Below are 14,136 nucleotides of genomic sequence, written 5' to 3' on the forward strand. Positions count from 1 at the left end.
AGAGTCGGACATGCCTGAAGTGACTTAGCAAGTATGCACTCATTATGCTGACAGCAAGTTTGCCTTTATGTCCAGTCCACTTCTATCATTGCTTATGGGGATGAATTGCTAAGAAATGTCTATTTAGACAACTTTATGCAAAATAATTGGTTATCATAGAAATATGAACTTCTCCTTTAAATATGTAATGGGATCAATTTCCCTAAAATTAAAAAGTAAGTGGAGACAGGGGCCCAAGAGGGAAGAGTGTAGGTGATATTGGCTCTTAAGAAACAAAGCTCAAATAAAAGTTAAGAAAACATAAAGGAAAACCATCATTTCTTAACAGCTGCCAATAGCCATTCTCTTAAAAAAAAAAAAAAAGACACCTTACTTTACCCTCAAGATGGTGGCCTGTTAGTGGATCTCTGTAGGATCAAGCAATGTTTAGTATTTTAACAACATTCTGTTGTTAAGGACTTTGTCAAAAGCTTGACACATTAACAAGACTGCTGTTCTAGCCTGAAATTAATTCTGACTCTGCTTGGAACCAACTCTACGGCCTGAGCAATGTATCATCTCTGAGCCTTCATTGACTATCTGCATATCTGTTAACTGCATAGTGGAAATTTCCTGCAGAGATTTGATGAGAAATGAAGTATGTGTGAAGTCCCAGGAAAAATTCTCAACATTTCAAAGACAGTGGTTAAGAGCCCTTATTTTTATTTGCTACCAGCAGCCAACCTCAGAGTCAGCAAAATATCTGCCTTGAATAATTCTTATCTGCTGTTGCTAGTCTTAAAGTGGAATGGTTAATAAAAATACAAATAACAGGTAGGGTCCATTGACAAAGGGATATTTTGACACCAACAGTGGCCTCATTATTGGCTTAGCCTTTGGTCAATAATCTAGTTCAAATTTAAAATAAATTCACCTCATATTTGAGTAGCAGTTCACAGATTCTAAGAATATTACCTCACATGAAAAACCAAGGCAATAGAATAGGAATTGATATCTCTAAGTTATGGACAAGTAATAAGGGCTCACAGAGGGTGATTTCCTCAAAGTCATACAGGTATCAAAAGGCCAGGATGGTGTTAAAACCTAGATCTCCTTACTCCAGTATAGGACTTATTTATTTGCACTATGAGGTCTAATTTTTTGGCCCAAAATTCACCTTTCTTAGTCTTGTCTGTATGTGGAAAAACAAAGATTAGTGTAATAGCCTCTTTTCAATGTGAAAATAAAATGACTCGAGACGCCACAGTTTAATTCCCATCAATAAATCACCACACACACACATTTTACTTTAATGTGGGAATATAATAAAATACATTGGTTCATTTGATCTCAGTTTTTATTTGACGATTTTTGTTGAAATATAAATGTGATTTCTTACGTGATATCTTACTCTAACATCAAATGACAGGGAGTTTATTAGTGACATTTTAGAAGACATGCATTCACTTGCATTGGAAGCTGCTACAGCCCAAGCAAAATGGGGAATAGCATACATCTTCTATAAAAAGAAAGGTCACAACTGGCTATTCACCAGAGAGATTTAAATTTTTAACAGCACAACACAGCCAAGGTGACAGGTGTGAGCAAAAAAATTCATTTTACCATGCAGAATTTAGAAAGAAAGTGAGCAAATAGCTCTGTGGCATATTGAGGGACTTATCGTTCCCCTTCAGCAAGTAAAATAAAATTATTATCCAGGCTGAATTATATAGTTCTCCAAATCCAACACACAGAACTCTTGCTGATAACAAACTCAAAAGAGAGACTAAAGGTAATTGATTACCACCATACAAATCATTTTGGAACATGGATGAATTATCTATCCTACTTTGATTTTTAAGTTGCTGGTTTCAGTTCAGGGCATTATGATAAGTTTACAAAGTTTATTTCTTTGATGTTCCATCTAGGTGATACTGTAGTCAGAGAGATGAACTCATTTTTTGTTTTCTTTTTTTCCCCTTGAGAGAATAGTTGTGGAAACTTTTTTTTTCTGTCTTGTTCATTTGGTTTGTCTTTGTATTATACCACATACTGCAATGGCTCAGTGGTAAGGATCCACCTGCCACTGCAGGAGATGTGGGTGTGATCCCTGGATTGGGAAGATATCCTGGAGAAGGAAATGGCAACCCACTTCAGTATCCTTGCCTGGAAAAATCTCATGGACAGAGGAGCCTGGCAGGCTATATTCCATGGGGTCATAGAGAGTCGGACATGACTGAACGACTGAACAATAACAGTGTATTATAAACACATGGTCAAAAGCATTATGGAGAGACTGATAGCAAAGACATTTATGTGCTAATGAGGTAAATCAGCTGGTGCCTGAGAGCTCCTCTGTTTAGTCCCTAAGCAGATCCAGATGCACTAACTTGGACTGTATTCAAAGACTGTCCTGTAATGATTCAGTTCAGTTCAGTTTAGTTCAGTTGCTCAGTCATGTCTGACTCTTTGCAACCCCATGGACTGCAGCACACCAGGCTTCCCTGTCCATCCCAACTCCCGGAGTTTACCCAAACTCATGTCCACTGAGTTGGTGATGCCATCCAACCATCTCATCCTTTGTCATCCCCTTCTCCTCTCGCTTTCAATCATTCCCCTCATCAGGGTCTTTTCAAATGAGTCAGTCCTTCACATCAGGTGGCCAAAGTATTGGAGTTTCAGCTTCAGCATCAGTCCTTCCAATGAATATTCAGGACTGATTTCCTTTAGGATGGACTGGTTGGATCTCCTTGCTGTCCAAGGGACTCTCAAGAGTCTTCTCCAACAGTACAGTTCAAAAGCATCGGTTCCAAAAAGAGGATAGCAAAGTCAGGTAAATGAATCCACTTTTATCCACAGAGAAGTTGCTTAAAAAGGGCTGGTTATGGTTAGAAATTCTTAGCTATCTTAGAAGTTCAAAGGCATTGTGCTCTAAGGTTTGCCCTTGTAATTAAAGTCTGCAAAGATTATTATTCCTTATTCCTTATCTAGAGGAAAAACACACAGAAAGTAAAGATAATGTGAATTTATAAACACAAACATATACACACACCCTAATGAAAACATCTAATGTGACAAGAAGAGTAAAGTTTTAGTGACTATGATTTATAGCTATATTTTGTGTATGAGCTTATGGTAACAGATGGTGAGAGGAAGCAGCAAATTACTGTGCACATTCATTTTTTTTTTAAGGCGAAATGGCATTAAATCAAGAAAGTCAGAATAAGTGACCCATTTTAAGTGTACTCATCTAGGTTTCTATGAGGGTATGTTAATTATAATAATATATCTTTCCTAAAATTAAAAAAAAAAAAAGCATGACTTAAATGAGATCCTCAGTGGCGAGATTATTTACAGTTAACTGGAAGAAATATGAACTCCAGGAGCCGAACTGAAAAATCCGCCTGCATCTCTCCAGCCTATTTCCTCTAGTTCCCTTTATGGTAATGGACTCTTGTATAAGTGCTTACTTTTCTATAACTGGTGATTACTGTCCTTCCATCATTGGCAAGGCTGTGACAGGAATGATGTCCTACTAAGAATGATGTACAGCTTCACAGTGGTAAGATCCTAACTCCCTGATTAGAATCAGTACCCATGAAAGCACCACGTGTTCCATAGGACTGCAAGTCAAATGAATGCTTTGCAAAGCCCATCTGCTGCCTGTTTTACAAGCAATTGCATATTTCTATTTATTTGTTAAACTCATATTTGTTCTCGCAAATCTACCGGTTCCAAGTGAAAAAAAAAAAATCCAGAAAGGTATGGCACCTGAGCTATTTCTTCTCTCCCATGACACTTGTGATTCCTTATAAGTCATACAAAGGATTTGAGAATGTAAATAATGTAATCTATAAAAGGAGAAAATGTTGAATATACAGTCAGTAAGTACTGACAAGAGTTATTCAGTATGTGTCCAGCTGCAAAATTAAATACACCCGTAAAGTCAGTTGGTTAAAAGGGAATCAAGTTGGGCAAGAACTGTGAGTTGAGAGGAAAGGGGCCAGATGGGGAGAGGCCAGTGAGGAAGGGTCCTAGGAACACAGTCTAACAAGGCAAAGGATCAAGATAGGAAGGGTCAGTGTACACATTAAAAGAGTCTCTCCCTCCTCTTTCTCCCTCTCTTTCTCTCTCTCAATTATGAAAACACATAAATAACATATTTTCTTCCCCCAGATCCAAGAGGAACCAAGATGAGGGATTCCTGGCCATCAGCAGCACCATGTGATGATTCTCAAAGTTGAACTCATCACCCTCGTAAAAAAGATTCAACTTTCATTAGGGGAACCAGTGAGGAAAAACCTGAGACCCAATATGTTATACTTCATAAACTACAGGAATATTATAGACCATATCTGCTTTTGGTCTTGCCTTTCTAGAACTCCCTGATAGCTCAGTTGGTAAAGAATCTGCCTGAAATGCAGGAAACCTGGGTTTGATTCCTGGGTTGGGAAGATCCCCTGGAGAAGAGAAAGGCTGCCCACTCCAGTATTCCGGCCTGGAGAATTTCATGGACTGTATAGTCCATAGGGTCGCAAAAAGTCGGATATGACTGAATGACTTTCACGTCACTCACTTCTAGAACTTCCTAGGGCATACCCGCCTTCATGGGGTTTCTGAACAGGAGGAAGGGATTATATGCAGCCAGTTAGTCAGTGAACTTGACAGAGAGCTTCAACTTAAACCTGGCATGTTTTTGTGTCTGCTGGGAAACACAGTCTGCTGGAAACTGTGTCTGCTGGTGTTTTCTGGGAAACCCCAACCATGAGCGACTCAGCACACCCCATGAGCACCAACATGCTTCTTCCCCACACTATCACTGATAACCTATTATTTACATATATACAAGTTCTTACCTTGTCACTTCCATATGTTCTTGCTCTTTGGAATATCCTAGGACTGGCATATCCTTTCTGCTATATGACATCCCTTCAAATAAATGGAAGAGCTTCTTTAAAAAAACTGACATGTCGGGACAAGACCAGCCCACAGAGACTTGACATCTCAGCTTCCAAGACCACTGCCTGATTATCTGAAACACCCCCTTTAACTCAGAGTTTCTGACTGCAATATTCTTGGCATGGCCCTAACAGAGTTTCTTTTTGCCCACATTTAAATCAGACTTCCCTGAATCATCTTCCCAACTAGACTTCAACTTTTTTATTTCCATGACCTTCTTTGTATTACTCAATATTAGCAAGAATCCTGTCAAACTGATTTAACCAGAATCCCCACTCAGTATCTGATAACCCTGTCCTACCTTCAGCAAGAATCCTATTGTTAATTGAGCCAGATTTATACCCTTACCCATGATGTTTCTTGTTGTAGTTTTCTATCCATGGGTTCCCATCTTACTCCTTGGTTATAAATTTCCATTTTTCCTTGCTCTCTTCAGAGTTGAGCCTAATCTCTCCCAGACTGCACAACCCCATCACAGTAGTCCCTATTTCTGTTGCAATAGTCTTGAATAAAGCCTGCTTTACTGTTTTAACTAGTGTCATAAATAATTTTATAATTTAAGAGCTTCAAGCTATAGCTTTGAGGCTGACCATCCCTATGGGAATAGTCAAAGATGGCTGCCGCCCCACCAACATCCTCTCTAGAGTTTTATGAGCAAGTCCTCCTGAGAAAGCCTCAGTTTTTGAGTCCAGCAACAGAAGAATGAAGACCCTTTAAGACAAAGTATTTGGATCTCCATGAAGGTAGATATTTGGCATTGTTTGTTGTTCAATTAGAAGTCCTTAGACAGATCATTTATCCCAACACAGACTACACGTTTTAAGACAATCAAAGAGAATGTTTGGATATTGAAATAGGAAATACAATATAACTGTATGTAAATCTCTGCACTCAATGGAATGTGGTAAAAATTAATAAGTGATCCTTCTGAACACCTGTCTTTGGTAAATATGTTTATAGTAATTGTTAAATAGATCCAAGGACTTCCATCTTCCAAATGGTATATTAAAGCAACATTTTCTCCCTGAGGAGATCAGTTACCCTCCTGCAAAAAAAAAAGCTGCTTGACAAAATTATTTATCTATGGGAAAAAAACTTTAGCAAAGCTCTCTCAGAAAGTGTAACTGCTCTGTACAATAGTCATTTTAGAGGAACAGCAAGCAAAGAAGAGGAAAATGTGTCCCTAGTCTCCTAAAATGCTTCCACTATCTAGGTCCTTTCTTTAATGGGCTTTTGCAACTATCCTATTTCTTATCCTGTAGTTGATCTAATCATGCCTTACTCCTAGTATCATCGTTGAACATCTCTCTGACAGAAGGGCCAAAGGGAGTGAAGGGGCCTGAGTGACAAGACGTTCTAATCCAGATAGGAGATGAGTGGTTTCCCAAATCCATTCTCTGATTCTTGATCCAGATTCCAGGGAACTTCAGTAACATTGACACCTAATTAGCAGTTTGGGGACCTACACCAAGCCACACCTCAGTCAGCCTATTGCCATTCTGTTCCACGAAGCAGCCTGCTTCCACAGAAAAGATGACAATGGAAGTCAGAAGTCCTGTGTTTGGTTCCCAGCTCTGATACACACCCCAGTGAGACCTTGGTCACATCACTTTCTGACTCTGGGACTCATTTTCCCTGCTCTATAATATGAACAGTGAATTAAACCACCCTTAAGGATCTTTCTCTCTATCAGCTCCCTCAGTCTTCACCAAGCAAAAGTAATGTTCATTGACTGACCACCTTGGCTGTGACATGATTCAATTAATCTCATGGGCTCAAGTGATATTGTTATAGCAATATCTATGTCTCATAAGACTGGAGTAAGAGCTAAATTAGATAGTTAAATAAGGTGACTGCCTAGAACATAGCAACTGTTCAATAAAATGGCAGGTTTTAGCATTTACACTTATTTGTTGATGAGAAAGGGCTTCCCACGTGACTCAGGGGTGGAGAATCCACCTGCCAATGCAGAAGATTTGGGAGATGCAGGTTCAGTCCCTGGGACAGAAAGATCCCCTGGAGGAGAAAATGGCAACCCACTCCAGTATTCTTGTCTGGAAAATTTCATGGACAGAGCAGCCTGATGGGCTACAGTTCATGGGATCACAGAGTCTGATATGACTCAGCGACTGAACATACACACACATTGATGATAAAGAGCATTAAAAATTTGCTTTAAAAAGTTGTGGCAGAGGCTTCTTGAGTGATTTTGAAAGAAGAGATACTTTAAATTGCCATGAACTCTGAAACTGAAGACATAAAATTTTGATTACAAAAGCAGCACCAGCCCTATTATGGATGCATGTGCATGAGGCAGGTGGTTCCATGTTGCTCAGATTCAAGCAGAATGTCAAAGATTCCTGAGCTATGATTCATAGAAACACTGGAAGTGGAGGGGGAGAAGTGCATAAGAGCAACTTCCTTAAGGGTCAAATTTTTAGATTTCCCAGAGAGAATATTTTTGTGTTGTCTATCAGTTGACAGTGTATTAAAAAGCAGAGACATCACTTTGCCAACAATGGTCCATATAGTCAAAGCTATGGTTTTTCCAGTAGTCATGTACAGATGTGAGAGTTGGACCATAAAGAAGGCTGAGTGCCAAAAAATTGATGCTTTCATTTGTGCTGGAGAAGACTCTTGAGAGTCTCTTGGACTGCAAGGAGATCAAACCAGTCAGTCCTAAAGGAAATCAACCCTGAATATTCACTGGAAGGACTGACACTGGAGCTGAAGCTCCAATATTTTGGCCACCTGATGCAAAGAGCCAACTCATTGGAAAAGACCCTGATTCTGGGAAAGATTGAGGGCAAGAGAAGAGGGCAGCAGAGGATGAGATGATTAGATAGTATCACCAACTCAATGGACATGAGTTTGAGCAAACTCCGGGAGATAATGAAGGACAGGGAAGCCTGGTGTGCTGCAGTTCATGGGGTGGCAAAGAGTCAGACATGACTTAGCAACTGAACAACAATGAATCATCTGTATCTCTTTTTTCTTTCAGTAGGTGTGTAAGTGTATATACACATAACATATTCTATTCACTCATAAATAGTATATAATATCATATATATATATATATAATTTCCCCCTCTCTATCTTCAAAAGTCCAATATTTCTGTCTTCTATATTTCCAAATCCTGTCTCTTCCAGCTCTGATCTGGCAATTTCTTTGGCTTCAATCAATGAGTACACATGAAATAAATGAGCACAACTATGTAAAAATAATTTTACAAGAGAGCAACACTTTTCCCTCAAAGCTCTCTCTACTGCCCCATCTTCTGCTAAAATTAAAAGCAACACAAGCACATACAAAACTTCATGCCTCATTTGGGTGAAAATAAAAATAGGCTTCATGATAATTATGCATAGTAAAATGTCTTGGGTTTGTGATTTATTTATTGTGCTAGAAATGTTCTTTCAGTAGTTAAATAATAGAATCTTTGCAATACCTTCTTTCTTGACTCCACAAAAAAAAGGACTAATTAAGTGTGAATTATAAAACAGAAACCAACTTTTATTTGAGAGCCTAACACAAGAAATAAAAGCCACTTGAGATACTCTCATGTCTCAAACTAAGATTCTTTGATTATTATTGTACATTGGATTTTATATGTTCAGATTAGAAAAAAAAATCTTATAAACAGATATCAAGGAATTTCAGTCTCCTTGAATGCTTGATGAGTTGCTCTCTGGTATCTGCCTTCTTAATGTGAAAGCAAAAGGAAAGTAAATATTTCTTTTGCATATACTATGATATAATCTCAAACCAAGAACATACAGTTTTCCTTTTCACATTTTCAGCATCAGAAAACATCTTTACAACCAACTTATTCAATTAAGTCCTATTTTTGTTTCCCTCATCTCCTTGCTAATCAATAAATTGATTGTCTACATAATCTGATACCTTAGGACATAGAAAATGTGCATTACAACAAAAATGATATTACAATATATGCTATTTTTATCTAACCCTGTGAAACAAGTGTATATATATATATATATATATATATATATATATATATTCACTTTATAGAAAGAAAAATCAAAATATATTATGCTTTATTCTCATGGTAACCTACCCAAGGTCATACAGCCCACATGGGGACATACCTGATTGAAACCCACTTTTGCCTGATAAGTGTTGCAGATCTCCTGCATTATAATGCGGAGAGAGACACAGAACAGATTACTTCCAGAAAGACTGCAACTGTGAGGTCTATCCTCTGGAAATAAGAGTTCCTGTTCTCCACCCTTTTTCTTTGTTTTTCTATGTATAATATAAATCAGAGTCCTCCAGAGAAATAGGAAATAGATAGAAGATAAATTATAGAAATTGACTCACAAATTTATGAAGGCTGAGAAGTCCTATGGTCTGTCATCCACAGAGAGTGGATGACAAGCTGGAGACTCAGGAGAGTTCATAGTATAATTCTGGCCAAATTCAAAGGCCTAAGATTCAGAAGTGCTGATGGGTGAGGGCAGAAGATAGATGTTCCAAGCAAAGAGAACAAATGTGTTCTTCCTTCACTTTTTTGTTCTTTTCAGGTCCTCAATAAAGTAGACAACAATGCCCACCTGTATTGGTGAAGGTCTTCTGCTTTATTCAGTCTATTGATTCAACAGCTAATCTCTTCCAGAAATAGCCTCAAAGACACATCCAGAAAAAAATGTTTACCAGACACCTGGGTATCCCTTAGCTCAGACAGATTATACATAAAACTAATCATCACATCTCAATACCACAATTAACTGAAATAACTACAAGATGTATTTAAAGGGATTTCAAGTTATTCTCTAAACTAATTTCCAAGTCAGTTTTTTTAAATTACTGGTTATGTTGTAGTTTGTTTTTTAACTGATTATTGAGATAGCTGAGACGCCAATGACTGTAAGCCTTGTAGAGAATAAACACTGCCCTGCTGATGTAGAATGCTGTGACAGGCCTCTGACAGTTTCCATTGACTATATTTAAGGCTTTCCTGGTAGGAAACTAACTGATAACATCACACCATGATCCAGGCACTAAGAAGACAGAACAGCATCTGTTCAATCTTATGGTTCATTCCTATTTGGGTGCAAACTGTTTCCCACCAACAGCTGCTCTGATCAGTCAACTCTTTTTCTTCAAATCAACTAAATCCATAAACATCCCAAAAGGCTCATTTAGTTCCTGCTGATGCGACTACAAAGCACAATGTGCACTAATTGGCTTCATTAATTGAGTAATCGTGGGAATAGAATGTCAGTACTTCACACACAAGTTTTGCAGCATAAAATTATTATTTAATGCTAGAGATCTCAGTTTTGTCTTCCTCACTGCAAAAGCACACAAAGCACTTTTGCAGTCTGTGAATCCAGTTTTGCAAGCAGTCCCAGGAGAACTCAAGTTTGGAAAAAAAAAAAAAATCTTCTCTCTGCAAGCAGTAGGTTTTATCTAAAAAAAGAAAAGAAGTTGATGATTTGGGGCCAATTAGCTTGATAAATAATTATCTAATAGATGTAAATTTATTCACCCCATGTGTACATCAACAAAATGTCACTTAAGTACTTTGAAAGATCTTGTCCAATTTCAATATTTATAGGGTAATCTAAGGAGGAGAAAAATACTTTACTAAGATCTCCAATGAAATGTTTGTGGGCCCTGAGCACGTATTATCAAGGACATGGGGGTGGAGGTGTGAGCAGAAATTAAGAGCTCTGAGCATCTCAGGACCCCAGGGAACAGATTCATTTCCAATGTTCATTCCCAAATGAGAGCCAAGGTTCAAGGTTGAAAATCCTCCACTGGGAGAGATCATTGTGTTGATTCACCATAAGAAAAAACATTCTTTTGCTAAGGCTGTGACGGAAAACAGAGCATTAAGCGCCACTTGGGGTAGGTTGGCAGAAGAGCAGAGAGGTTTGGGGAGGACACATGGCCAAAGGGATCAGCTGGAGCTACAGAGCTGATGCCTGGAAAGTCTGAGCAAAGTCATGTTGTCGGCCACCCCATAGACAGAAACATAGGCACTCTTACTTCCCTCTGTCTTTTCTACTGGGGGTGGTTCTGTATCAGAGCAGAACAGACAAGGGCAGAATTGAGGTCTGGAGAGTGGCATGAAGAAAGAATCATTCTCTAGCCAAAGAATAGGCTTAACAACACAGCCAGATCACTGGCCATGGTGTGCTCTGCCTTTTGGATAGTTCTGACTGCTAATATGCACAGTCACTATTCACCAGCCAATGAATACCCTAGATGCTGAGCTAACGCTGAGAGTTTCCTGTTCAGTTTCCTAAAACCAGATGCTCTTGCCTATGGAAATTAATCAACACGGCTCTCATCAGACCTACTTATCACAGTTGCTGTTTGGGAGTTTAACACTGGTTAAATAAAAGACGTCATAGATGCATTTTTACCAGAGGGATCACAATTTCTTTCCTATGAGCAGCCTTTAATCCATAAGGAAAGCAAAATTAATCAAGAGCTGGAGATGAATAAAAAGTCTTATTGTCATCCCTATATAAATATATTTAATTCTAGTACTTAACTTAGATATATAAAACACTTTATTAGTTTGTACATAATATCTTAAATTACATATATTAATTTTAATACATTAAATGACTTCTTTCAGTTAGAAAGAGGAAGCTATATCTTTTTTCTAGGATATAGCAAATAAATACTGAATAACTAGTAAATGCTAAATAAACACATATGGGTTAGAGCCCTATTGTGATCTGATACAGAATAGAGATAAAGATTTGGCAAGACAGATAAAAAGCAAAAAAATTAAAATGGGGAAGGTAAGCTTCTTCTCCATAAAAGCACCAAATGGTGGACGATACTGGTGCTGCAAGAGTGCCTGAAGGCCCCACAGGCTGAGGGGTGCCCCTGGGATGGATGGCCACAGTGGCTTCCACATAGACTTTGGCAACATCTGGGGCCAGAGCAGAGGAAAAGGAGTGACTCCCAGCTGGGCAGCCTGGTCAAGGACATGAAGATAAGTCCCTGGAGGAGGTTTATGTCTTCTTTCTGCCCATCAAGGAATCTGTGATCATTGACTTTTTCCTGGTTGCATCTCTCAGAGAAAAGGTTTCGAAGATTATCCCTTTATAAAAGCAGACCTGTGCTGGCCAGCAGAACAGGGTCTCGGCATTTGTCACCAATGGGGTCACAACCACGTGTGGGTGTCAAGTGCTCCAGGGAGGCAGCCTCTGCTATCCATGGGGCCATCATTCTTACCAAGCTGTCCATCATTGTGCAATGAGGCTACTGGCGTAATGAACAAGATCAGCAAGCCCGATACTGTTTCTTGCAAGGTGACTGGCTGCTGTGGTTCTGCACTGGTGCACCTCATACCTGCTGCCAGGAGCACTGGTATCATCTGTGCCCAAAAAGCTGCTGCTGATGACTGGTATTAAGCTACACCTCTGCTGGGCTTCCCAGGTGGTACAGTGGTAAAGAATCAACCTGCCAAGCAGAAGACTTGGGTTCGATCCCTGGGTGAGGAAGATCCCCTGGAGAAGAAAATGGCAACCCACTCCAGTATTTCTGCCTGGAGAATTCCATGGACAGAGGAGCTTGGTGGGCCACAGTTCATGAGGTCGCAGAGAGTCAGACATGACTTAACAACTAAACAACAACTACACACCTGTGCCAGGGGCTGCACTGCCACCCTGGGCAGCTTCGCCAAGGATACCTTTAATCCCCTTTCCAAGACCTACAGACATCTCACTCCAATCTGTGGAAATAGACAGTGTTCACCAAGTCTCTCTACCAGGAATCCACTGACCATCTTGTAAAGACTCACACCTGAGTTTCCGTGCAGAGGACCCAGGCTCCAGCTGTGCCCACCACATAGCTTTATATGAGAAAAATAAAGTGAATGGAGGTACCAGTGAAGCTAGGTAAAAAAATCAATAAAATGGAGAAAGTAAGAAAAATAAAATACAGAAATAAGAATCAAAAGAGAAACATTAAAAAATATATATATCAGGGGGCAAGAGATCGTAAGAGAGAGAATGGAGAAATAAAGAAGTTTAGGGACTTAAGGGAAAAAATACCAAGATAGTCTAGATAAAGATATGCAGAGTAAGATAGATGTAGCCAAGTGGAGAGGGAGAAATGTAGAATAAGCAATAAAGAAGCAGAACAATTAGATTGCTAATGCAATAAATTCCTACTCCTAATTACAGAGCCAGTTGCTCACCAGCACTGACTACGAATCTTCAAGGGTTCTGTCACCTTACTGCACTGGGAAAGAAATATCATTGGGATTTGAGTCATTATTATTTATACATGCAAGAAATAATAATTAGTCTCATGGATGAGGCATTGTTCTGGGCATGGGTAAACATGATAATGCTGATGCCTCATGCAGCTTATTTCGTAGGATGGACAAAATTAAATCCTTGGGGAGTGTGGTAAAGGTTGCAATGGTATTATAATTGGCAACGTCACCAAATACAGTGAGGAAAAAGAAGTTCTCCAAAGAAAATAATGTATGCCTGTGTGTATAACGTCTCATTGGGGGTGGGGAAGGAGGGCCGTGTTTGCTGATTAAAGCAACAGAGGTCAAATATAGACTGGCCTCATGTTTCATTTTATAGAAATAAATCAATCAATCTGATATATTTTACCCAGATAATTTAGCTCCTAAATGGCTTAAATAGAATTTTAACTCAGATCTAAATAAACTAGTCAATAACAAACAATCTATCATATCATCAGAGTCCTATATTTGAGGAAATAATGGTTGATAACTTCTCAAATCTGCTTGCAATGAAGGAGACCTAGGTTCAATCCCTGGGTTGGGAAGAACCCTTGGAGAAGAGAATGGCAACCCACTTCAGCATTCTTGCCTGGAGAGTTCTATGGACAGAGGAGACTGATGGGCTACAGTCCATGGGGTTGCAAAGAGTCGGACACAACTGAGCAACTACAGATTTAAAAAACTAGGAGAATTTCAAGTAGGGTAAACTTAAAGAAATCCATGTCAAGACACATCAGAATTCAATTCTAAACACTGAAAACAAAGACAATATCTTAAAATCAACAGATGGAACCAAGGCTTTCTCAATAGAGAAATACCAATTTGATTTACAGATTTCTCATCTGAAGCAATGCAGGACAGGGAGCAGTGGCACAGTATATTTCAAGTGCTGAGAGAAAAGGACTGTTAACTGCAAATTCCATGTCTTAGAAACCTATTCTTCAGG

At 39.0% G+C, this 14,136-nt stretch overlaps 1 pseudogene; it reads left to right on the forward strand.

Annotated features, from left to right (window-relative positions):
* Positions 1 to 12,779, forward strand: part of LOC102406681 — a 53,028-nt pseudogene extending 40,249 nt beyond the window's left edge.
* Positions 12,780 to 14,136: the final 1,357 nt, after the last annotated feature.

The sequence above is a fragment of the Bubalus bubalis genome, chromosome 12 (assembly GCF_019923935.1).
Source record: "Bubalus bubalis isolate 160015118507 breed Murrah chromosome 12, NDDB_SH_1, whole genome shotgun sequence".
Lineage (NCBI taxonomy): Eukaryota > Metazoa > Chordata > Mammalia > Artiodactyla > Bovidae > Bubalus > Bubalus bubalis.